This window comes from Thalassophryne amazonica, chromosome 3 (genome assembly GCF_902500255.1).
Source record: "Thalassophryne amazonica chromosome 3, fThaAma1.1, whole genome shotgun sequence".
In the NCBI taxonomy this organism is placed as follows: domain Eukaryota; kingdom Metazoa; phylum Chordata; class Actinopteri; order Batrachoidiformes; family Batrachoididae; genus Thalassophryne; species Thalassophryne amazonica.
In genome coordinates this window covers 105,548,178-105,572,245 of record NC_047105.1, presented here as the reverse complement: position 1 = coordinate 105,572,245, position 24,068 = coordinate 105,548,178, and the positions used below count along the sequence as shown (strand labels likewise).

The 24,068-nt window shown below is 42.1% G+C and overlaps 1 protein-coding gene and 1 long non-coding RNA gene across 3 annotated transcripts in view; both read left to right on the top strand.

Moving 5' to 3' along the window:
• cdh4 (cadherin 4, type 1, R-cadherin (retinal)) overlaps window positions 1-24,068 on the top strand; it is a 1,030,104-nt gene that overhangs the window by 648,402 nt on the left and 357,634 nt on the right. The gene's annotated exons all lie outside the window — the stretch shown is intronic.
• Window positions 8-17,516, top strand: LOC117507384. The gene is made up of 3 exons (XR_004559702.1): window positions 8-85; window positions 8,124-8,133; window positions 17,505-17,516. It is a non-coding gene; the product is annotated as an uncharacterized LOC117507384 (long non-coding RNA).

Below are 24,068 nucleotides of genomic sequence, written 5' to 3'. Positions count from 1 at the left end.
AAAAAAGCACTGACCCATGGACTCCGCTAGACCTCTGAAGGTGTGCTGTGGTATCTGGCACCAAGACATTAGCAGCAGATCTTTTGTCTGGAAGTGAGGTACAACTTCCAGGCATCGGAATTGTTTGTGCAACACAATTCGCAGATTCTCAATTAGATTGTTGACCGATTTTCGTTCTTTGGACCACTTTTGGTTGGTACCAACCTATCTATCTATCTATCTATCTATCTATCTATCTATCTATCTATCTATCTATCTATCTATCTATCTATCTATCTATCTATCTATCTATCTATCTATCTATCTATATATATATATATATATATATATATATATATATATGTGTGTGTGTGTGTGTGTGTGTGTGTGTGTGTGTGTGTGCGTGTGTGTGTGTGTGTGTGCCATGAACAAAGAGTTACGTTATATGTAATTCTATGATCATGAATGATATTCACATTTTGCAATTGATGGTTTGTGGATAATTCATGATTTGCAGCTTATTCACATTTTGGGAGTAACATCTCAGATATTTTTATTACAAAGTCAAGGTCAGTCAACCTTTCCTCCCCACCAAGGACACCAAAGGTGCTGGTTTCCCAGAGCTCTCAAGTCTCATACATTTGGAGTGAGACTCACACTTTAAAGCAGGCCTGTCAGGTCTCACGCATTCAACATGAGACTCAACATGTTGTCACGCTGTCATGCTAATAACGCATGACATTCTCCAACATTTCACTGTTGTGACCTGCAAGACAAGATTTGGTGGGAAGCAACTTCTTGAGCGTATCTCAACTCTGGTTTCCCAAAACCCTTCAAAACACCCAGTCAATGCAAACAGTCAGTCCATTTCCACTGGCTGAACTTGACCTACAGGCCAATTACAGTAATTATCCTTCTCAGCTGTTCTACACACAATACTCCATAATGACAATGTGAAAAAAGGTTGGGGTTTTTTTTTTTATTTTTGCATATTTATTAAAAAAACAAAAACAAAAACAAAACTAAGAAATCACATGTATTCACATCCTTTGCCATGAAGCTCAAAATTGAGCTCAGATGCATCCTGTTTCCATGGATCACCCTTGAGATGTTTCCACAGCTTAATTGGAGTCTACCTGAGGTAAATTCAGTTGATTCGACATGATTTGCAAAGGCACTCACCTGTCTACATATAAGGTCCCAGAGTTCACATTGCATGTCCGAACACAAACCAAGGAATTGTCTGTAGAGCTCTGAGACAGGATTATCTTGAGACACAACTCTGGGGAAGGATAAAGAAACATTTCTGCTACTTTGAAGATCCCAATGAGCACAGTGGCCTCCATCATCCATAAGTGGAAGAAGTTTGGATCAACCAGTGTACACTGAGTGATCAGGGAAGAATGGCCTTAGTCAGAGAGGTGAGCAAGAACCCAGTGGTCACTCTGGAGAACCTTACAGAAGGGCAACCATCTGTGCAGCAATCCACCAATCAGGCCTGTGTGGTAGAGTGGCCAGATGGAAGCACTCCTTAGTAAAAGGCATGTGGCAGCCTGCCTGGAGTTTGCCAAAAGGCACCTGAAGGACTCTCAGACCATGAGAAACAAAATTATCCAGTCTGATAAACCAACGATTGAACTCTTTGGTGTAAACGCCAGGTGTTATGTTTCAAGGAAACCAAGCACCATCCCTATAGTGAAGTATGGTGGTGGCAGCATCATGCAGTGGGGATGTTTTTCAGTGGCAGGAACTGGGAGACTAGTCAGGATTGAGGGGAAGATGAATGCAGCAAAGTACAGAGACATCCTGGATGAAAACCTGCTCCAGAGTGCTCATAACCTCAGACTGGGGCAGTGGTTCATATTTCAGCAAGACAATAAGATAAGATAAGACTTTATTGATTTCACAGTGGAGAAATTCATAATGACAATGACCCTAAGCACACAGACAAGATAACAAAGGAGTGGCTTCAGGACAACTCTGTGAATGTCCTTGAGTGGCCCAGCCAGAGCCCAGACCTGAACCTCATTGAACATTTCTTGAGTGATCTGATAATGGCTATGCACCGACGCTCCCCAGCCAACCTGATGGCGCTTGAGAGGTGCTGCAAAGAGGAATTGGCAAACTGCCCAAAGATAGGTGCGACAAGCTTGTGGCATCATATTCAAGAAGACTTGAGGTTGTAAATGCTGCCAAACGCACATTAACAAAGTATTGAACCAAGGGTGTGAATACTTATGTACCTGTGATTTCTTAGTGTATTTTTAATGAATTTGTAAAAAAATAAAAAATAAACTTTTTTCATGTTGTCATTATGGGGTGTTATGAGTAGAATTTTGAGGGAAACAATTAGTTTGCTCCATTTTGGAATAAGGCTGTAATATAACAAAATGTGGAAAATGTGAAGCACTCTGAATACTTACTGGGTGCAGTGTTGCCTGCTGTTTCATGTCTTCTGCTCTTGCTTTTGTCTTGCTTGTCTGGCTTGGTGTTTTGTTGTTGTCTTCTCCTGTATAAGTGAATGACCAATCAGTATCAAGGCCTGCCCTATGTTTTGTTTTTAGAGTCGTGCAGCACTTACCTACCCCGGAGAAGGGACTTGTCTCACCTATGAAAAAGGGCTCCAAAAATGACCTTTCCAGGGCGGTCTTTGTGGTAGAGACACATGCAAAGGTATCAGACCCTCTAAAATGCCCTGCAAATTCCTTAGACCAGAGTCAGAGCTACAGCACATCCCTGACGAACGCCAGAATTCACAGGGAAGTGGTGAGAGACTCTGGCCCCATTCGTCTCAGCACTCACACTTCCAGCTACTTAATGGGGATCCTGTGAATTCTAAAGATGTCCCACAGAGCAGCTAGATCAATCCGATCACACGCCTCAGCTGACTGAAATGTGTAGTGCGATGATAGGAGGAACATAGGAAAGTAATCTGTTCCAGTCTGTACGTGCATGGCTTATCCTCACCTACATTTGCTTTATTATGTATTACACTATGTTAAAAAAGAGATGTGCAAAAGATTTGCAATGTATATGGAGTAATTTCCCTCCACATATCCACACTGCATACATAATAAGTACTAAGCCATTCTCATTGTGTGCAGTCATCAAAAGACTACTATTAATGTGAAAATAACAACAGAAATGTAAAACTATATGCATGATTCGTGCACACTTTTACACATATCATGGATATCAGATGTCCCTGTATTCTGTCAGCACTATGTCATTACAAATGTTTGAGCAAAATGTTTTACATTTGTTCTTGAAATGTATGTTGATATGCAATATGATGCAACAGACTAATTGTATTCTAACATTTTAATTTATGATATTCATGTTAATGGAGTAAAAGAATTGTGATACGCTGCGACAGGCATGGGTGATAAACAGCTACAAGTCACCCCACCTATTAATATTCCAGGTCAGCCAGCATGTTTGTGCATTGCTCCCTGAACCACAGTGAGCAAAAATAGCACGTGCACTTAAAGCTAAAGCACAGATTTGGTGGTTCCATGTGCACCATTATAATGAAGGCCACAATGTTAATTGAAGGATGTTTGTGTTACATGTAGTGCATGTTCCATCTTTCAAACAATGCATTCTTATGAAGACATCTCTCAAGAAGCACTGGTTGTATGTGTGAAATTACTAATACAGTACAAGAAAATTAATTCAGCAGGAAAAGATTTAATCAAACTTTTTCTCTTTTGTATCTCCAATGCAGTAACCAAGTTAACAGCCAAGATGGTCTTGTTGAAAGCTTTTTATAGACTAGTAACACACATTTAATAATAAACACCTTATTTCAAGTGGATTTTTTGTGGCGTTGGGTAACTGCAATAAATTAACCGCTCATCAAAACTGCAATATACAGTAAGCCAATGCCACAACAGATATCTCTTAAATGTAGAAGTATTCAGCTTTGTATAGAGATGTTGCATTAGTTTGAAAATTTCTGGTATCTGCTGCTTGCCTAGAATGCACATTGCCATCAACAGAAATGATGATGCACACCTTATATGCTACTGACTGACATACTCTGTCTTGATGTAGCACCACGACACTGAAAAATCTCATAGTGGCAGTCGGCTTTGGTAAAATGTCAACAGTGCTAACATCTGGACAATATTTCAGACAATTTTTAAAATCTGTAGTAAAAAATAATCTCCCTGTCGGTAAGACTGATCTTTGTTGGTTGGGTTTGTCCTCTTTGTCTGCTTCTCATCACAGAATGCCAAGGCTATCTGCCTTATGAGCTAACTCAAGTGACTGTGCCATTTTTGTAGTTATTTGTTGAGATTTGTTGGAAAATATTTACAGCACTTCACTTTTTCCACATTTTGTTATGTTATAGCCTTATTTCAAACTAAATTTTTTGCATCAAAATTCCATTCACAACATGGAAAAAAATGACAACATGAAAAAAAAACTTTTTTTTTTATTTTTGCAAATGTATTCACAATAAAAAAAAAATATATATATATATATATATATATATATATATATATATATATATATATATATATATATATATATATATATATATATATATATATATTCTTGAATATGATGCCACAAACTTGGCACACATATTTTAGGGCAGTTTTGCCCATTCCACTTTGCAGCATCTCTCAACCTCCATCAGACTGGATGGGTTGCATTGGTGCACAGTCATTTTCAGATCTCTCCAGAGATGTTCAGATGGATTCAGTTCAGATGTTTGTTGTTCTGTAAGGTTCTCCAGAGGAATGCTGGAACTCTGACAGAGTGGCCATAAAGTTCTTGGTCACTTTGCTGATTAACACCCTTCTCCCCCATCACTCAGTTTAAATGGGCAGCCAGCTCTAGGAAGAGTCCTGGTGGATCCAGACTTCTTCCATTTATGGATGATGGAGGCCTCTGTGCTCATTGGGACCTTCAAAGCAGCAGAAATGTTTCTGTACCCTTCCCCAGAGTTTTGCCTCACGACAATCCTGTCTCAGCGGTCAGGTCTACAGACAATTTCTTTGACTTCATGCTTGGTTTGTACTCTGACATGCACTGTCAACTGTGGGACCTTATATGTAGACAGGTGTGTGTCTTTCCAAATCATGTCCAGTCAACTGAATTCACCCCAGGTAGACTCCAAATAAGCTGTAGAAATATCTCAAGGATGATCAGTGGAAACAGAATGCACCTGAGCTCAATTTTGTGCTTCATGATAAAGACTGTGAATACTTAAGAATTTCATCCATTTTGGAATAAGACTGGAACACAAAAAAATATGGGAAAAGAGAAGTGCTGTGAATACTTTCCACATTCATTGTATATAGCGACAAATGTAGTTATCAACCTTATCTGGTCTGGTCAATGGTTGCATGGACTGGGTGTTGGGTAGGGTTCTCCAGAGTTGCAGCTAAGCTGCCTTATTGGAGTGAAAATAATTTACTGACATTGACATCACAGATGATGCTTTGATCTTTGTGGAATCAATGGATATCCTGATTGCAGCACTTGAGAAACTGAGTGATGAATCAGAGTATCTGGGGTTGTGATTGTCCTGAATCAAGACAAAGATCCAGTGACTTCCTGGGCTCAGCCATTAGAAGTGTATCTATATGTGGTGAACGTGTTGAAGTTGTAAAGATGTCCATTTATTTCAGCAGTGATATACATATCTGTAGGTCCTCTGCCTTTGAGGTGAAAATAGCTTATGGAGTCATGAGGTTGCTGCCCAGAGGTGTTTGGTGATGTTGATAACTCAGATTTAGGGTTCTGGTGTTACCTGTCTAAAGGTCCTATCTCACTGGGCTGTGACAGCCTGCAGATGGCAAATGTGAGGGATATCACTTGATTTTGCTGGGTGGCGCTGTTCCCTTATTTCACTCGCAGGGTGTCGCCAGCGTCGCACCTGGATTTTGAACTTCTCAAAGTTGGTGAGATGGCAAGGCTACTCCCAGTGTGCACCCAGAGCTGTTGCTGGTGTTGTGCAACCCTCTGAATGTACTCGCTGGGACTCTCATTCATGAAATGACTGTTGGGGAGTTAGGCCACACACACGAACTGCAGGGGAGCACCCCACAATCACAGAGAGGAACAGCTGCTTCTGGAAGTGGCCAAGCTGCAGGACACTCTGCTTGAGCTTTCTGGACTTATGCATTTAATTTTCTCTTTTTTTTTTTTTTTGTTTTTGTATTGGTGAGCACGTTTACAGGAGCAAACGCCCAGCACTGTGTTGCTTTGAATCTTTTTTTATCTCAAGTGCTTGCTCTCGCTCTCTCTCTGTCTCTCACAGTCTGTCTTCTCTGGTGAGCCAGGTCAGTCTATGGCAGCCTTTCCCCATGGCAAGGCTGTGCTCACTAAGTCTGTACATGGTCAAGGATTTCCTGAGCTTTGGTTTGGTCACAGTTCTCAGGTATTCTGCCAGGGAGTACTGTCTGTTTAGAACCAAATCGCATTCAAATTTACTCTGGTTTTTGGTTGATTTTTTTCCAATGCATCACATAGTTTTCTTTTTGTTTTCTTATAATTTGGTTTAGTCTAATAGGATTTGTATTTGGTGACTCTGTTGGTGTTTGTGTAAAGAGTTCCAAAACCAGCTGGCTGAGGAGGCGTCTCTCTAGAGTTTCTCTGTGGATCGGGGCTTTGTTATGGAACATACTGGGGTTGCTATTTTTAAGGTGGTCATAAAATTCAGTTGCTCTCTTTTGAACTATAATAATTAGTGGGTATCATCCTAATTCTGCTCTGCATGCATTGTTTGGTATTTTCCATTGGATGTGGAGGACAGATTTACAGAATTCTGCATGCAGACTCTCAATTTGGAAAACCTTAGTTGGTGAGCGGGCCTCTTTGGTTGGAGACACCAATACCAGGTCATCTGCGAAAAACATGCATTTAATTTCTGTACCCACTTGAGTGATGCCCAGTGGTGCAGACTGTTCTAATGATTTTGCCAATTCATTGATGTTTACAAGTGGCTTAAGCCAATGACTGCATCCCTTTGGTACTAGGTTCCTTTGGAAGATCCTTGGGTACCACTGGAATGGCCTGGTATCAAAGGAGCAGTTACTGAGGGAAACTAAGATGAAGAGTATCATTTACATTGCAAGGGGAGAGTCAGCTTTGACCTTTTGGCCATGTGCCGTGTAGCTCTCTGCATGATTCAGCACATTGGTGCCTGTGTGCTGAGGACCCCAGTGGCTGGCAAAGGGCAATGGGATGTCCACACACTGTGGCAGATAGATGGTTATTTAAGAGATGTGGGGATGGACCAGTTGTCTGCCTGGTATCATGAAATGTGGCAAAGTACAGTTTCAGCACATGCTCCCAGAGTTGACTTCACAACCCTAAGTTTGTGCTCTTGGCTAACGGTAAAACTGCCTGGCTGATGTGTTGTACATCTGTGCCTCTGCAGATTGACAAATGCACACAATGTGCTATAACCCTAACCGTGATAAATTCTAATCTATTTGCCTCTTCTGGCATTTAGGCCAGAAGGGGTTAAAAAATGCCCACTATATTTCAATAACAGCTGAGCAAAAGTATACAACTAAAGAGTTCAATTTACCAGAATGAATAGAATCACAGTTTAATATCTAAGCTTGACATTATGGTGACGCAATGCAGAAGGGAACTGTGACATTATGGGAAAGTTTTGGATTGTACATTGTCAGAAAAATGTCAGGTTGGAATGAGGAGACAAAGTAAGAAAACAATCATGCATGTGTATTTGAGGGCTGTAGTGTATGCACAATGAGAGGTGTATGTTGCTTGCGAGCTCTTTTTGCCCAAGTGTGTGTGTTGCATTCACTGTCCTGTTGAATGTAATGTTAAATCAGTACCTGTCCATAGAGGAGCAGCTGAGCAGAATGACAATGACCTCAGCAGCCGAACACGACTGTAAAGCCTCGGTCCCACCGAGTGAAGAAGGAGTGAAGAAGGAGCCACGCACCCTGTTTTTTTGTTTCGTGAGCTATCGTGGCATTATAGTGGCTCAGAGTGGCTCTTAGAGGCATTATCTTCAGTTAACGAGGCTCCTCTGAGCGTGGCGCTAATTTCAAGATGTTCAAAATTTAGCAACAACAGCGTGGCGCAGTTTGTGTTCGAGTTACTGCGATGGCTTAGAGGCATTTGCGTGGTGCTTATGAGTCTGCAAAAAGTCCATTATCCGTGCGCCTGGCACCTTTGCAGGACCTGAGAGGCTATTTTTGGAGCAGCTCCTCCTCTTGCAAACACAATTGCACCTGCTGTGTGCGCTGGACTCTATATATTTTGTAGTGGATTAATCATTTTCTGCCAAACCTTGGATGTTGAAAACACTTCTAATCACTTCTGGCATCACAGAGGACTGTTTCATCTGGACACTTTTTTTCCTCTCTTTCCTGCTCCATGTGGGATGTATTTTGAACAGCTTAAGGTAATTATTTTTAATGTTTTTTGTAGCTTGATAAAACAGTTCCTTGCTATAAAAGTATGTCTGTATGTTGATGTCTGTTGTATGTAAAAGTATGTTGATTTAATATCTTGTTAATGGATGACTGTGTGTGCGCACTGAGGCAAGACCTGAGAGGCTATTTTTGGAGCGGGTCTCCTCTTTGCGCACCAAATTCCACTTGCTCTGTGCGCTGGACTCTATATAAAATAATTATTTTGTAGCAGATTAATCATTTTCTGTCAAACCTTGGATGCCGAAAATACCTGTAATCACTTCTGGAATTAATGGATCATATGAGCTCCGCTGTGTGTGCGCACTGACGCACTGAGGCAGTAGTGACTCCTCATCACGCTTCAAACCAGCATTTAGGCAGAACGCCAGCTCACAAAAGAGTTATATTTCAGTCAATATTGGACGAACACAAAGTTAAAATTTGGGTGACTTTGTGAAAGTGGATGTGTGTTTAAAGCCATGGAAGATAATAACTCCAGTGGAGCAGCTAAGAGCAGGAGCTGTGCAGACCGACTTTGAAGACATAACACAAAGTTAAAAGTTGTATCATGGTGACTTGTAAGCTGCGGAAGAAATACAGAAATATATATACTGAAAATGATCCACAGGTGTATATAATAAAACGGCCACCTCATTCTGTATGCAGAACGGCACCGTGCGCAAAAGAGCGCTTTTGCAGAAATAAACAGATGAACACAAAGTCAAAAGTGGAATCACGTTGTAAAAATGATTGTGCTTAAAGCCAAAATAAAGCCAGCAAGCCACGGATGGAAAGAAAGCCAGAAAGAGCAGAGAGGCGGCTGTCCATGAAAGGACAACAGCAGCGCACGTGCAAAAGAGCGATTTTGCAGAAATAAACGGACAAACATAAAGTTTTGTGTGTTTAAAGCCGCAAAAAAAAAAAAAAAAGCTAGAGAGCCGCGGAGCCAGCGAGGAGCACAGAGGCGGCTCTCCAGGAACCTGTGGTTCGGGTCTAGCTGGTCTGGTGCATTACAGGTGGACTGCAGCCTGGCGCACAGTGCACAACTGCAGAACTGTGATGGAGTGTCTATTTTTGGACTGCATTAAAAAAAAAGGACATCTTTAAATGCTGCTGTGAACCTGTGAATTGAAAACCCACACTTTGAAGGGACCAGGTGTGGGAGGGCTGGAGGTTTGGACCAAACTCATGCCTAAACGTGCGCCAACATGGCGTTATCATGGCACTATCATGGCACTATGTGGCTTAGTGTGGCTGATGCGAGCCATTTGAGGCTGTAATGACAGGTCGGTCATGGCTCACTAGAGGCTGCTACGCGGCACATGCGGGGTACAGAGAGGCACATAGAGGCACCTTCATAGTGGATACGTGATAGATGAAAACGTGGGTCATTCTTCAAATAATCACCCCACACCCATGCGTGGCTCCTTCTTCAGCCTTCATTATTCGGTGGGACCAAAGCTTTAGGAACATATACAGGGCTCACAGAGGGGAAGGTGCACAAGCACACATACACACTCACACACAAAAACATGTATGTGCTACTTCTTTGTCACTTTTTTAAATTCATGACAGTGCTCAGCGGAAGCCAGCACAGACCTATCACAACAGGCCATGGGACACACCCAGGCACATTCTGACACTGATTTTTCCAATGATGCACCCGACATATTTGTCTTTTAGATGTGTGTCTTAAGTAGGTGGCATTGTGTCTGAAGTTTAATAAAAAGCACATCACACGAGTTAATAACTGAGGGCACTTTGGTGCACAAAAGAACAAGTTTTTTGTCATATAAAGTGTACCTACCGAAGCCCACCCTTTGCTCTTACACGCACAGTAAAATTGGTAACCATGGATTTTTATTTCTTTTGTGTGAACAAACACAAAACAAAGCAAAATTGTTTAAAAGATGCAGGAGCACCTGTCGCTGGCATGACTGTAAATTTAACAATTTATTTGTTTTTGCGTGATCAAAACTATACACACGCACACACAGGCCATTTGGCTATTAGAATATAGACAGATTACATCTCAACTGTGTTGTCTTTTTTTCACAGTTGTTTTCATTTCCATTCTAATGTCAAGAATTAAACTGGCACATACTACTGAAAATCACCACAGATCTTCAAATTCAAAATCTGCAGACACTTCTGATTTGATTTGACATGTTTTTTTAAATGTTGAACTGTTCTTTTGAGCAGTTAAATCTGTCAAATGTAAATTGTAAACACATTTGCATTTTGTAAAATTGTGGTTTCAAAATATGCAGCAGAAGAAAACAGCATGATATTTTAAATACACACAAAAAATAAAAACAATTCAAATGAAGAAGGGTCCACAGTAGTTAGTGTCTCTCAAAATGATGCTTCAACTGATTACAAGTTGGTGTTTTTAGCATTTAAACAAAAGGATTTAGCAGTCACATTAACATTATTAATGCACCCTGACTTTTGCATGACTGATCTGCGCACTTGCACGCACTTCGTTGTAAAGATCCCACCCGCTGTTCCCAGCTGGATGCTGTGCTTTGCTCCACTGGACACTGCGTTTTGTGCACTGGACACTCCGTATATAAAATAATTACTTCATAGTGGATTTATCATTTTCTCTCAGGACTGGCTGTTGAAAATGCCTCTAATTGCTTCCGGAATGACAGAGGACCGTTTCATCTGCCGCTTTTTTCCCCTCTCTCTCTCTCGTGCGCTTAATGAGTGGAGAACGCATTGGAACTGTCTAAAAGGTAATTATTTGTAATATTTAGATTGTAATGGCTTGGTAAAACTTCTCATGAGTAGCTGTCAAGTTATGTTTATGATAGATTTAACATCTCGCTTTAATTGTTAAGATGGGCTGCGCTGTGATGTGGTGCGCTGACGCAATCATTCGCACTAACGTAATGTTTTTTAATTGTTTGCGCAATATTAAAGTGAAGTTCATGTAATTAATGCGTGATGGAGATTTTGAACATTTCAAAATTTTCTTTGCACATGTGCATGAAGCCGCACACCGTTTACAACAAGTTTGAGACAAGTTTACTCTCGTGCACGGCAGAGTGCGTGCAAGTGCCCGGATCAAAGTCATGCAGGTGTCAGGGGTTCTTTACTTGAACATATCACTCAGTTTACACCTCATACAACAATAACGCATTAACACATTCATCTCATTATAGCTGCGATCTGTTATACTTGATAAATGAGGTCAATCAGGCATTGGTATCTGAGAGTGGAAAATGCATATGATGAAGGACCAGCACTCTCCTGTTTTTGATTGCAAACGTTTGCTTTGAATGTTGATTTTGAAGCTTGGAGTCATCAATAAAATCACCCACTGAGGTGATTATTAGATTATTAAGTGTTGATTATTAGCACTTCAGGCCACCAGTTGATCTATATACAATCTCAAAACCACAAAAGTTGGCACATTTGGGTAAGTGCTTAAACACACACACACAAAAGGGTAACTAGTGTTTGACATTGATTCATGCAAATCAGTTCATTGGGATTCAGTGATATGATAATATGTGGTTATGTTTAGTTTGACATTTGATCATGAGTAAAACAGTGACTTTTTGCAGTCACCCAAATTCAAAGGTTATTTGAAAAATTGGTGTTATAGATCTTCAAATTAGAGTTTCAGATGTTAATTTAAAAGGTGCTGTATGACTTCCTATTAGTGTTTGTTAGTAACTGCAGATGTATCTTTAACCAGTTCCTCAAAATAGCCATTAAATATTCCCTTTGTAAGAAATAAGTCTGATATGTCTAGTGGTGCTGGTGCTTCTCCCCAGATTCCATAGCACGGAGCTCATTTAAGTCTTCCATTCACCCACTAATCTAAGGGCCCCTTCACACATAGCATGAATAAATACGAATCAGGGTTAATCACAGCAAAACAGTCCAAATGAGCGAACCACGAAAACATCGAGCCGATGTCGGGAGGGACACACGGCCAGGCGGGCGTGAACGATCCCACTGTGACGGTTTCATGCACACGCTTGCACAAACACAGTGCGAGCAGCTGGAACTGGAATGTGTTGCACCACATTGCCCTGCTGCTGTGGAGAAAAATAATGAAAACCACACATCATATAAAACACAGCAATTTCCAATCTTTAATCCCTCTTGATCCCTCCCATAAGAAAAAAAATTGTGGGATTGTTCAAATAATTATCCGTGGGCCAAAGAAAACAAATTCATTCACAATTTTGAATTACATTTACATGAATAAATGCAGTGCAATTTAAATTTCTTAAAACAAATTTTTTCAATTATTACAAAATGCAATGGAAAAAATGATATCTGTAAGAAAACAAAACTAAGAAATTATGTACAATTTAAGGAGGAATACCAGACTGAGCCTTATATGAAGCTAAATTTGTCTCGGAAACAACGGTCCCTTTGTGCCCAGATTAGATCTGGTCGTCTTCCTCTGGCAGTGGAAGTGGGCAGGTATAAGGGTCTTTCTGAACAGGAAAGAGTTTGTATTTTTTGTGACCTTGATGTTGTAGAAGATGAGTATCATTTTGTTCTTTACTATCCTTAATTTAAGACTTTGTTTATTTCAATGTGTGCAAAAAAAAAAATGTTGATCTGTTTTGGTTTTCTGAGGAGAAAATCTTGAGTTGGATTTTTGAAAATGAAATATTTGCTTTTGTTGTTTTTGGCTGTAAAGCCTGGGAAAGGAGGCAACATGTGTCGTACCCTGTTGTATCCTAAAATTGTACTGTATTGTGGAACTTGTGACATGTAAGTGGTTATCTTGTTTTGTATATGGAGTGTCTTATAAGTCCATGCGGGCAAGGCACCAGTGGTGCATGACATTTTAATAAAAAACAATCAATCAAACCTGTTATTGTACAGACACTACAAGTATGATCCTTCTGTGCCTCTGTATATGACACATGGTCATAGACGTACAGTCATGAAATGACACGAATGAAGCAGTGCACTCTTATTGACAGATTGATTAATATCACTTTGAGCAGATGAAATCAGTTAATCGGTGAAAAAACCTGGTGGAATCAGTGGCTGCAAAGAAAACCTGCACCCTCTTGGCCCTTTCTGGAACAAGTTGCCCACCCCTGATGTAGAACCATGCCCTATGTTTTCTGGTTCACACTCAAAATTTCCCCAATTGCCCCTTTGTCTTTTCTCACATACATCCTTGTCAGTCCTTGACTAACCCTCATTAATTCCACCAAGTTTGGACAGAACAGTTCTAGTTAGTTTGTCCACACTGGACAAGGTGCCCAGAACGGACAAAAATAACCTTTCAAGCCCTACTGCATACTGCATGCAGGTGTTTAAAAAAGTAAAAGTTTCACAGACTTTATTCACACGGCAGGATATTGGGAACACTTCACCTGCAGATACTATCATATTTGGTATTATTATTCAGTTTTATTTCAGAGAATCTATGCTGATTTCAGAATAGTATTGCATTGTTTGTTGCATTCATGTCACTTAAAAAGAAACCATATCTTTTGTCAAAATCAATCTCAGTATTGTGCAAAAGTTTTAAGTGCTGCAGTGTTTTGCCATAATGATGGCTTTTCATGTTGATTATTAATATGTCCCCAAATTTCAGCAAAGATATTTTGGTCTGGAGCAAACTAATTGTCGAAGTAGAAGTTAAATAAGGCAGCAAAACATTTGACAGTAAATTAATAAAAAAACTGGAATACTTTATAGGTTTACAATCCAATACATGATTCCTCTAAGAGAGCAAACAGGGTATAATAATCAGTGAATAATGAATTGATCAACATAATGTCCTGGTAAAACTATGGAATAGTTCAACTAAAACAGTTCAGCTTCAAATCGAACAGGTAGTAATGCAAGACATTTATTTTGTTGATAGGGTTGTAGTATCCAATGGCTTAGGTGTCTTTGTTGGTCAGGAAAGGTTCATTGACTGACTTCATGGACGATGCTGTGATCTTTGCAGAATCAATGGAAAGCATGATTGCAGCACTTGAGACACTGTGTGAGGAATCAGAATGTTTAGGTTAATGGTTGCCCTAGATCAAAGCAAAGATCCAGGCTTTTGATGACTTCCTGCACTAAGCCATTTGTATGGTTGAAACCATATTTGAATGCGGGAGAGAGTTTTCCTTACCACTGTCACCTGTGTGCTTGCTCTGGGGGTTGGTAAGGTTAGACTTTACTTGTGTGAAGCGCCTTGAGGCAACTTTGGTGTGATTTGGCACTATATAAATGAAAATTGACAATGCGCACATGCCCAAATGTTCCCACGCTGGTTTTTGTTTGGAACTACATGAGTAAACTAATTACCCACGCAGCCACCCATTGCGCACCGTGCCAGCTTCTAGCCTGTTCCCACCCAAACCCAATACACTCGCACATCACATATGATTTGACCATTGATGGAATGAAAATGTTTCATATTAACAAAAGCAAATTCATCATGTAATGGTGCCTTTATAGCAACATGTGTGCAGTTAAGAGCTCTTATCACATCAGGGAAACTGGTTCTTGTTGTGGGCTGGGGTGTTTGGCTGGCTTGGTTTTTGTTTTCTGTTTCTCCCACCAGGTGGTATGCATTCAGGACTGAGTGGCTGAGCATTAGGACCTCACCCTGAACACCTGAGGCTTGTTTTCACGTGCAGGTCATCAGGAATCACAGCTGTGGTGTATTCTGTCTTGATCAGAGATTGCTGCATTTAAACCTTGAATGCACAGTGTGTGATTGCCAGAGACTCGACCTTGTGAGCAGACGTGTGAGATCGGCGTCGGGAGAACAATCTCACCATTACGGACGCAGAGACCGCTCCAGACTTGGTTTGTCGCGGCCACCTGCGGGGTGTCGGCGGGGTCCCTGGGTCCGAACTGCTGTGGCTCCGGACCGTTTGCGCTGTTGAGAGCGCGCCGTGTTTCCACCTCACCAGACCGTGGACTTTTTACTTGTTTATCACTTCACTCAGTTATGTTTATTAAATTCTGTTACCTTTTGAACCGTGCTCTGCTTATTTTATGCTGGGTCCTTTCAAACGCTGGGTCGGTGCTCCGACCGCGTCCGAAACATAACAGTAGTCTCTGGCCATTTAACAATGGACCAGCTGAAGCAGAGACGGTGTTTTTGCCGGGAAGGCTGCAGCAGATGTTGGCGTTGATCCGGGATCAGTTGCGAGTGCTCTCCGCCCGGGTTGTGCGCGTTGGTGCGCGCATGGCGGAGTTCACAGCTTGGGTCGCGTCGCACCCCGCTGTTACGGTTGTAGCCCCGTCTCCTCCCGTGCGGGAGGCTCCGACTCCTGTTGTAGCAGCCCCGGTGGTATTTAGTTTGCACTTTAAGATGTTATAACCTGTCATTTACAGCAGTGTGTATTGGTTTTTACTCTGTTACCACGGGGATTTTCTTATTTGGCACTTTGGCTCCCTCTGTTGGTGACAGAGTCACATTTCTGTCCAGGTTCAAAGGATGGAAAACACAATGTTTTTCCATTCTTTGCACTTGACGATGTAGGCCAATGTTAGTTTTTTTTTTATTGGTCTATTATCTGTTTCTTTTAGTATGAGGTGTTCTTATCAGGGGTTAATTTGTTGTTTTTGTGGATTACAGCACTGTCAGTGGTCTGGAGTTGAAATACAGGCTGTCTGGAGCATGGCATGGACCCAGGTGACTATGTTTGTCTATTCTTTCTTTTTTATTTCTTTTGGTTTCACCTCTCAGGGTTTGATGGGACGGTCCTCTGGGGGGTGATGGGGGGTAATTGGGTTGTTTTTTTTTTTCTCTTTTTTTTTTGTTTTTGGTTGTTCCCTCTCTTCTCTGGCTCCAGCCGTACGTTGTCGGCGTTGCTGGAGTGGTTTTTTTTGTTACTTCCCTGTCTTCCCCTCCGGCCCCAGCCGTTTGAGCCGTTCATTGTCGGTGTTGCTGGGGTGGTGCAGTTTGGTTATGCTGGGCATTTCCCAAGTAACCTCTGCACCCGGGAGGGGGGGGTTTCAGGGTGTCTTTTTTTTAATTCCCTGTTCCACCTCTGGCTTCAGCGCGCCTTTGCGCCATACGCCATGGGCGTAGCTGAGGTTTGGGGCAGTGGAATATACCCACAGCTGGTGGCTGGTTTAAAAGTCGGAGGGGTGGCGCCACTGTTCCACTCCTCCCGGTTGACTTTTGGGGTATAGTCATGGTTGGTGACACTGGATGTACTTCCAGTTTCCCCTGCGCTGAGGGGGTGGGGTTGAGGTTGTTGTTTTTTTTCCGCCCTCAGGGTGTGACTGTGGTGTCCTCTGGGGGGGGGGAAATGACTGTGGGACTATCTAGCCGTAGACGGCCTGGGCTGGGTCTGTTAGTCATGGGGGGGTGTCTCCTGGGGTTTGGAACGGTCCTCTGGGAGGCGCTGGGAGCCCCCATGGGTGACTTTGGATTCCAGAGGGACTTCGGCTGTGGTTATTTCTCCTGGAGCTGGCGGGATGTCCTCTGGGGGGTGTTGGTCCCTACATGTCGTCCGGGGGGGTTGTTTTTTACAAGCTTACGTTTGGGTTGTTTTGTTTGTTTTTTTTATTTTCTCCTCTTCCTGGGGTTTGATGGGACGGTCCTCTGGGGAGGGGGGGGGGGGGGTTGGTATGGTTGTTTGTGTTTGTCTTTTTTCTTCCTTGTTTTATGACTAAGCAGACTTTAACACATAGTCGGAAGAAGGCTGAATGCACAGGTTCAAGAACTCCTGGCCAAAATTAAGCAAAGTGAAAGACTGAAGCAAGAGTTGACAGGAATGAATGCAAAGATGCAGTCAGAGGTGGAGACTCTAACAGGTTTGCTAAATGAAACAGAGGGCAAGACCATTAAAGTCAACAAAAGATATCTCTGCACTGGAGTGTCAGCTGCGGAGCAGTCTACTGCAGACAGGCTCAGGGTGAGAAAGGATGACCTCCAGGATGAGAGTGATAGTCTCGGCACAAAGTTCCCTGTAGGCAGAGAAGAGGCGGCTGGAAGCATGCATTATCCAGCTGAAGGAAGAAATAGAGAAGCTCAACATTGAGATCATCAATGACTGCATGAAGAAATTAACATTGCAGGTTGAGCAGCTGATGATGGAGCTGTCTTCAGAGCGCAGTAACGCACAGCTCCTGGAGACGGGCCTTTCCCAGCTGGATCGTCAGCACAAGGAGCTGAAACTGAAGCTTCAGGAGGTGTTTTTTTGTTCCCAGCCAACATTCCAGCCATGGTCCCTGGAGGGGGGTTTTGTTTTTTCTGGCCCAGGTCCGTGTGGTTGCCGGGAGGCTTCCCGTGAGGGTGGGGTACTGTTGTGGGCTGGGGTGTTTGGCTGGCTTGGTTTTTGTTTTCCGTTTCTCCCACCAAGTGGTATGCATTCAGGACTGAGTGGCTGAGCATTAGGACCTCACCCTCAACAGCTGAGGCTTGTTTTCACGTGCAGGTCATCAGGACTCACAGCTGTGGTGTATTCTGTCTTGATCAGAGATTGCTGCATTTAAACCTTGAATGCACAGTGTGTGATTGCCAGAGACTCGACCTTGTGAGCAGACGTGTGAGATCGGCGTCGGGAGAACAATCTCACCATTACGGACGCAGAGACCGCTCCAGACTTGGTTTGTCGCGGCCACCTGGGGGGTGTCGGCGGGGTCCCTGGGTCCGAACTGCTGTGGCTCCGGACCGTTTGCGCTGTTGAGAGCGCGCCGTGTTTCCACCTCACCAAACCGCGGACTTTTTAGTTGTTTATCACTTCACTCAGTTATGTTTATTAAATTCTGTTACCTTTTGAACCGTGCTCTGCTTATTTTATGCTGGGTCCTTTCAAACGCTGGGTCGGTGCTCCAACCGCGTCCGAAACATAACAGTTCTCGCTGTAAAATGCGCTGTAATGTTGGGATGTGATGTACCTGGATGACATTCAGATGATTATGCTCCACACAGCTGGCGTGGCTCAGCTCAAGGGTGACTGGCACACTCCTGACTGATTGGCCAGCTCACGCAGGAATGCAGCGTGGTCAGCACCTGTGTGGGCACAAACAACTGCCTGGCTCCTCGTCGTATTGCGCTCTGGGCCGGCCGCAGTTCTGTGCGCAACTCCAGTAACAGTAGGCTTGGTAATCGAACTCAGCTTATGAGCCAGTTATCATCACTTGCAAGTACAGTAGTGTTCAGAATAACAGTAGTGCTATGTGACTAAAAAGATTAATCCAGGTTTTGAGTATATTTCTTATTGTTACATGGGAAACAAGGTACCAGTAGATTCTCACAAATCCAACCAAGACCAAGCATTCATGATGTGCACACTCTTACGGCTATGAAATTGGGCTATTAGGAAAAAAAAGTAGAAAAGGGGGTGTTCACAATAATAGTAGCATCTGCTGTTGATGCTACAAACTCAAAACTATCATGTTCAAACTGCTTTTTTAGCAATCCTGTGAATCATTAAACTAGTATTTAGTTGTATAACCAGTTTTTCATGATTTCTTCACATCTGCAAGGCATTAATTTTGTTGGTTTGGAACCAAGGTTTTGCTCATTTACTAGTGTGCTTGGGGTCATTGTCTTGTTGAAACACCCATTTCAAGGGCATGTCCTCTTCAGCATAAGGCAACATGACCTCTTCAAGCGTGTGCATATCATGAATGCTTGGTCTTGTTGGATTTGTGAGAATCTACTGGTACCTTGTTTGCCATGTAACAATAAGAAATATACTCAAAACCTGGATTAATCTTTTTAGTCACATAGCACTACTATTATTCTGAACACTACTGTAAATCCTCATGATTCCTGAATACGCGCTCACATTGGATTGCACCATTTGCAAGGTCCACTAACAATCCAACCACAGCCACTGTTAGTGCCATTTTACACATCACTTTGTGCATGGTTTCATGTCCACCCATATTCCTGTTTTCTGTAAGGTTGTGAGACTTGGATGCTGTACAGTGACAACTGGATGTCTTTGGTGTCAGGACTCTTTGGAGGATCCTTGGGTACCCCTGGAAAAATTTTGTATCAAATGAAGGGTTACCTAGGGAGAGTCGCATGAACAATTCCATTTGCATTGTGACGGAACATCAGCTACAACATTTCGGCCATGTGGTGCATTTCTCTGTGCATGCTCCAGCACGGAGCTGTCTCAGTGCTCAGAGGAGCCCAGCAGTTGGAGAAAACCAAGGAGACACCAACCTTTCACCTGGCTATGGCAGATATATGGCTACTTTCAGTAGGTGGGGATTGATCAGTTGTCTCCCTGAGTGGTTGCCATCCAGAACCCGGGTGGTTGAGGGGTTTTGTGCATACAGTGACATTCGCCACCAGCGCATGCTCTCAGACTTTACTTAACTTGGTTTTTAACACTTATATGATGCAATCTTCAACACAAATTTATATGTAGAAGCACTTTTTTACATTAAGCTTTTATGATTTCTTTTAATACCAAAGAGATTTATACAGTACTGTTTGAAGTATTTCTTTCCTTTTTCTGACTGGTATTTTGATGCAGTATCTTCAGAGACCTCCCATTATCTGTTTTTCTGTCTCCTCTGTGTTGTCTGTCTCAACTTTCCTCTTCAATCATTCAACAGCAGATCAGATCTCAGCACCTGGTTTTAGTCTGCTTTGTGAACTGTGTTTTTAATGAATAGCAGAGCTGATATAATAGTGTATCATCACACTGAATAGATGTATGGGGAAACACGGTCACAGTCCCTCGCGGGAACATTCCAGCAGGCGGTGACGGGTTAACTGAATGGGCCTTGTGCCTTTAGAGAGAATCTAACAGTGTCAGTGTCTCCCAGACCACATGTGTGTTCCCATGCCAACTGGCCCCCTACAACCATATCGTGCAAGCCAGCAGACTCACACATACCCTTTGAGACAGAGACAGAGAGAGAGAGGGAGCATTCCCTGTTTGGGAGAAAGACATGGAGAGAGCAGTCCCTGGTTTTAATGTTGCATTGACGTCCAAATAAATATATGCACCCACTGAGGAAACATATTTGTTGACCTCAGAACTCACGCCTACATGTACTATACATGCTCTCAGCGGGAACAGACTGCGTCTGCACTGACACCACGCTTCTCCGGTTACACCACAAGAGACCTGTGTAAGTGACAACAATTAGCCTGCTGAGTTCCAGCTAACTGAAGTCATTTACATATGCCATCACAATTCATCTGTGGACAATTCAAGCAGGTCTTTGTCATACTGTCACAACCTAACGCTAATTTGCCCTGCGCGCGTTTATAAATTATCCCAAAAGCCAGGCAATAATTTCACACAAAGCTTATCAATCACAAACTCGCTCTCCACTGGGCTGTTTTCTTAATGAAGATATGAGCCGTCTTTTTCAACACTGACAGATGCGCACATTGTCACAACTGTTTTCATCGTCCATCCTATTACATATGCAATTATTCAGAGGTGGAAATATGTGTGCGTGCGTGTGCACCTGCATGGCCTGAAGCCGCAGAGCTCGAGCAGCTCTCTTGCTTTATTAGACTGCTGTTTGGAAGTTGTTTTTGACAGGAAGCTGGACTATAAATTAAATAGATGGCTTGATTAAAAGCGTGCTGTGCAGAATTCTTTTTCATGCTAGACCTTTGAAAAATCACACCACCACAGCTCATAACAGGTGATCTATTCTGTGGGAGTCTTAAGAAATCTTCTATGTCTTGCTATTAGGATAACAGCACATGTATTTTGGTTCATGGGTGAAAGGAGAAAACAGTTGGTGGTTTGCATGTGCTGACAATAACAATCTGTTGTAACATGCATGCCATTATATTACCCATTGGTTATTGATTGAATGGAGCATAGGAATCAATGCAGCATTTAAGATGTGAATATTTTAACTCCCCATCCAAACATGTCACATATATGAACATTATTCTAAAATATTCAGAACTTCTTGTGTCTGTGTGCTAATTTGAATGTGAGAATTCTTGCTGTACCATTTTTGTTGCATCCTGTTCAAGAGTAAGGGCCCCTTCACACATAGTGCAAAGTTTGATCGACATTTGGTTGATTACACCGAACCAGCGCAAAACAGTTTGAAATTAGCGCACCATGACACATTGCGCCAACGGGCAGGTGTGCACAAACCCGGTGCGAGAATTCGTGCACGCGCAGGTGTCTTTCAAGCAGAAACAGTGCCAAGTGCAGCACATGGCGCCGCTTATGTGGAATAAAAAAAAAAACACAAAAAAAAACAAATAAAAAAAAAAAAAAAAACAGCCAGTACTTGTGGGACCACATTGCGCCGCTTATGTGGGAAAAAAAAAACATACCAAAAAAACCAAACAAACATAGGACCAACTTGACATGAACCCGTGCCGTCTAAAAGCTCTAATTACCACTCAGAGACTTTACCACTGAGCTACAGATGTGTTCCTTGAAAGCTGCCAGAATCTGCCTAATATCAGGAAGGACATATAAGTATTACTACAAAAAAAAATTAAATATATATAAAATATGTTTTTATTTATGTGCGCTTGATAACAGCAAACAGAAAGCGCACAGTGCACAGTTGTTTGTCCATGTCTGTCCAAACACAGTACGTGGTGTCCAGCTGGACTGTCCAGATCCACAGATTTCCACAACCGCTTTCAGTGTGAGGACACACCTCCTGTCATCTCAGTGCACAGACCAAACCACACTCGTGTGGGACTTAGACAAATTTCTCTGCAAGTACAAAAGTGATTGTCTGCAGTCTGCAATTTGGCCGGCACCTGCCACGAGAGGGTGAGATGGGTTCACACAGCGCACACTTTGTCTTTCAGGCGCTTGTGTGTGCAAATAGTTGTAGCAACAGATGTACCAGGTGTTGGAGGCAGGTATGACATTACATGGTTTGCACATGATTCCTGCGCATGACGATTTGGATGAAGTGTGCACTTTGTCCAAATTTCACACTATGTGTGAAGGGGCCCTTACATTCCAAATGTCATTGACTGTGCTGCACGGGTTCAGTGGCAATGCACTGGGTGTAATAAGTCTCATCTGAGAATCTTATTTCTCTAAAAAAGGAGGTAGAAAATGAATGTCTTCTTACTGGACCTTGGGGCAAACTTTGTTGGGGGTTAGTGACTTCTCCCTCAGTGCATATGGGTAAGGAATGAAGCTTACAGCTCCTTGGAGGGTTTTTTTTTTACTGACATTCTTGAATCATTGAATTATTTGGTTGTTGGACAGAGGTGTTTGGCTATGGTGATATTACTGATGCTTCCTGTCTTCCTGTATGGTGGTATGATCTGGGCCCATATTCACAAAGTATCCTAAGGCTAAAAGTAGCTCTTAGTGATGTCATTCTTAAAAAAATCCCAGAGTTCTTCAAATTCTAAGACATTTCTTAGACTTTTTCCTTGGGAAGATAAGTTATTCACAGTAAAGTTCTTCAAGCCGGGCCTGTGTAGAGTTGCACTGTGCTACGTATCTAGTACACTGCTGATCTTGCTTATCTGTGGGTACTGACAGGTGAGGGTATGTTGTTATGGAATGTCTTGTATTTATTTTGTTTGTTTCCTATTATTCAAATGGTTCAATAAGGCGGGTAACTGAACTGACTTTTCACTCGGGGATAAAGTTGTTTGGTCCTGATTCTGATTGTGATTCGGAATGGCTGCGTATGTTGCGTGCAGGGGGTGGGGGGAGCTTGGCCTGCCTCTTCTTCTGTGGTTTTGGCCTGCCTCTTCTTCTTCTGTGGTTTTGAAGCTTCACTGCCAGTGAAGTTCAGCACAGTCCAGCGGGATGAATAAAATCTAGCAATGCAGATATGTACTGATAAAATCCTAAAAGGATTTTTCACAGGACTGGTGTAGGGTAGCGTACAGTTGCATCATGAAGCTGTATAACTGGGGATACAAAATGCAGAACATGCACTATGCACAATTTCTCCAGTCACAGCCAGAGAAGCCTGTAACTTCTTCTGGGTTGTCTGGGTGTCTTGGTGGCTTTCCTCACTCTTCTCCTTCTTGCACAGTCACTCAGTTTTGGAAAACTGTCTACTCCACACAGATTTACCATAGAGTGACATAATGTTTGTATTTCTTCATAACTGATGTAAATAAAGTTCAAGACATATTCAGTGACTTGGAAATGTTCATGTGTCCATCCCCTGACTTGTATTATACCAAAGGGGCCCATAACTTATGCAACCCATCATTTTGGCTTTTATATTTTAATTAATTTAAATCTAGAGATTTACTTTCAGTTTGAGTCTAAGGAAGATAATTGTAGAAGTTTTTATATTGAGAAGCCTGATTTACTTTTTGTATTTGAAATGCCATAAACAAATTAAAATGTGTGAAATACCAAGGGGCTGAATACTTTTGCAAGCCACTGTACATGGGTGATTCTTAGACTACTGGCACTTGTGTCCTTTGATCATATTGTATGAAAAACAGAAAAAAGGGAAAATTTCACACTTTTATAGGTATCTTTACAATGAAAGAGTGTTAAGAAATTTGTTCTAGTAGTCTATGATACCTTTTTCACCTTTTTTCAGCATCATTATATGCAAATATTGCCGTTTTGTGCTTGTCCCACACCCAGACTTTTGATCTTCAATGATAAAAATGAATGGTAAAGAAACATTTTTTCCAATGTTTTAAAATATCTCTGAATAAAATATCAGTAAAATAATCAAAACATAATTGGGGTATTCAATGTCATACAACTGTTGTGATTTTTTTTAAACAAAATGTAGTTGTCCCACACTATTGCCGTAATT